A 3,355-nucleotide genomic window follows, 5' to 3' on the forward strand; every position below is an offset into this window, starting at 1 on the left:
CATGAGATGCTGAGTTTTATGGACGCCTACTCCGGATACAACCAAATTCCCATGCACCCAGCCGACGAGGAGCACACGTCTTTCATAACCGACAGGGGCCTCTACTGCTATAAGGTCATGCCTTTCGGACTAAAAAATGCAGGGGCTACCTACCAGAGGCTCGTAAATAAAATGTTTGCTCAACAACTCGGCAGGACAATGGAGGTCTACGTCGATGATATGCTTGTGAAAAGTGCCAGGGCCAGCCAACACGTCGACCATCTGGGGGAAATGTTTGGTGTACTGAGAAAATACCACATGAAACTTAATCCCCAAAAGTGTGCCTTTGGAGTTAGGTCGGGAAAATTCCTTAGTTTTATGGTCAGCAACCGCGGGATAGAGGCAAACCCTGAAAAAATTAAAGCCCTACAGGATATGCGGTCCCCAACTAAACCAAAGGAAGTGCAAAGGTTAACAGGATGTGTCGCCGCCCTAAACAGGTTTATATCAAAAGCGATAGACAAATGTGTCCCCTTTTTCGATGCTTTAAAAGGAAGCATGCGTTTTGAGTAGACACTGTAATGCGAAGAGGCCTTCCAGAAATTGAAGGAACATTTGGGCAAGCCCCCAATTTTGGCAAAGCCAAATCCCGACGAAGAGCTCAGCCTATACCTCTCCGTGTCCCAACACGCCGTAAGCTTCGTACTGATAAGAGAAGAAGAAAGGGTATAATTACCAATCTACTATGTGAGTAAGAGGCTCCTCGACGCTGAATCAAGATATAGCGAAATGGAGCGCTTAGCCCTCACCCTGATGGTAGCATCCAGAAAGCTTCGGCACTATTTACAATCTCATACCATACGGGTTCTCACAAACCACCCGTTGAGACAGGCTCTACAAAAGCCCGAAACTTCCGGTCGACTCCTCAAGTGGTCGGTAAAACTATGCCAGTTCAACATAAAATATGTGCCAAGAACTGCGATCAAGGGCCAAGCGTTGGCCGATTTCTTAGCCGAGTTCTCCCATAGGCCGGCTCCCACCACGCCTGAAGGAGTCGAGACTACAGAATGGAAGCTCTACGTAGATGGAGCGTCGAGCGAAAGCGGGTCAGGAGCCGGCGTCTTGTTGATCAGCCCAGAAGGCCACAAGATTACCTCGGCGGTTCGATTTAAATTCAAGGCGTCGAACAATGAGGCAGAATACGAAGCGCTAATCGCAGGACTACGATTGGCTAGCCACCTAAAGATCGAAAGGCTCAGCGTCTTCAACGATTCTCAATTAGTCGTCGGGCAAGTAAAAGAAGAATATCAAGCGCGCGGCGAGAAAATGGGAGCGTACTTACGGAAGGTAAAGGAAGAACTCGTTAAGTTCAAAAACTATGGGATACTCCAAATACCACGAACTGAAAACGTAAACGCCGACGCTCTGGCAAAACTAGCATCTTTAAGAAAGTCCAACACACTAGGGGTCGTTCCCATCGAAGAATTGGAGTGACCGACTATTGAAGAAAAGGTAAGGCATTAATCGTCCAAGAAGGTGAAAATTGGATGACGCCACTCATCCAATACCTAATGGATGCACAACTGCCAAATGATAAAGACGAAGCCAGACGGATCAGGTATAGAGCTGTTAGGTACTTATTGTACGACGGCTTGCTCTACCAACGAGGTTACTCAACCCATCTACAGCGGTGCTTGGATGATGCCGAAGCCCAGAAGGTCCTCCACGAAATCCATGAAGGAGTCTGCGGTAACCACACTGGGGGGCAATCTTTGGCTCTAAAGGTTTTAAGGCAAGGATACTACTGGCCCACGCTCAAAAAGGACGCTTTCCAGTATGCCCGACGTTGCGACAAATGCCAAAGGTATGCCACAATTCCTAGAGCACCCCCAGAGAATTTAACCTCCATTCTCAGTCCATGGCCCTTCGCCGAATGAGGGATTGACCTGATCGGGCCATTACATCTTGCACCCGGAGGCTTTAAATTTGCAATCGTCGCGGTGGACCACTACACGAAGTGGGTGGAGGCAAAGGCTCTAACTACCACCACGGAAGCAGCCTGCACCAAATTCATGTGGGATAACATCGTGTACAGGTTCGGGGTTCCCCACTCAATAGTATCCGACAACGGAAAGCAGTTTGACAATGCCTCAACACACAGATTCTGTGACACCTTGGGCATTCAGAAAGATTTCTCGGCGCCAATCCATTCACAATCTAACGGACAAGTCGAGGCGGTCAATAAAATACTAAAGTCTACCCTCAAAAAGAAACTCGACGATCTAAAAGGGAAATGGGCCGAGGAACTTCCCAAGGTCTTATGGGCATACAGAACGACGAGCCGAACTACTACAGGTGAATCACCCTTCCCCATGGCATACGGCGTCGAGGCAGTTCTCCTCGTAGAAATCGAAACGCCGACTCTAAGAACCGTCGTCCATAACTATAACGACAACACGGAAGGCATGAACGGAGGACTCGACTTGTTGGAAGAAAAAAGGCTCGACTCCCAACTGCGTCTCTCCGCCTATCAGCAAAGAGCAGCGCGATATTACAACAAGAAAGTACGGCAAAGAAAGTTCATCCCAGGGGACCTAGTATTAAAAAGGGTAACGCAGAGTACAAAACCCAAAAATACTGGTCCACTAGGCCCAACTTGGGAAGGGCCCTACTGCATAAGGGAAGTACTACGTCCTGGCACCTACATTTTGGAAAGTCTCGACGGCAAGAGGATTCAACACCCGTGGAATGTAGAACAGCTAAGGCTGTACTACCAATAGTGTATGTAATTCTTACACATCCCAATTGTATATTTTCTACAAATTAAATAAATTGATGTGTTTGCAGAAAGAAAAGAATTCACCCCTTAACAACATGTCTGCTTTGAAAACCAAGGTTATACCAAACAGACATGGGGGGACAGAGGTCCACAAATCACTAAAAACATGACAAGATTACCCCAAGGGGTAAATTCGACGTCAAAATCCTCCAATGAGGGAAAGCAAGCACTTAGCAAAATTCTAAGGAATTTTTCTAAGGCGACGACCCCAAGGGGTACAATCGACGCTAGGTCCCCCGAGGAGGAAAAGCGAGCATGGCAGAGGTCCACAAATCACTAAAAACATGGCAAGACGACCCCAATGGGTAAATTCGACGTCAAAATCCTCCAAGGAGGGAAAGCAAGCACTTAGAAAAATTCTAAGAAATTTTTCTAAGGCGACGACCCCAAGGGGTACAATCGTGTTGGGAATAGTGTCCTAGAAGCATGAGATGTAAAAGGATATTTATTATTTATTTAATAAAAGAGTTTATTCATCATTTTATGTGCATATATTTATGAATATTTTATGAATATCAAATAAAATTCCTTGATTAT

Source organism: Morus notabilis, unplaced genomic scaffold (genome assembly GCF_000414095.1).
Source record: "Morus notabilis unplaced genomic scaffold, ASM41409v2 Scaffold1195, whole genome shotgun sequence".
Classification (NCBI taxonomy): Eukaryota; Viridiplantae; Streptophyta; class Magnoliopsida; order Rosales; family Moraceae; genus Morus; species Morus notabilis.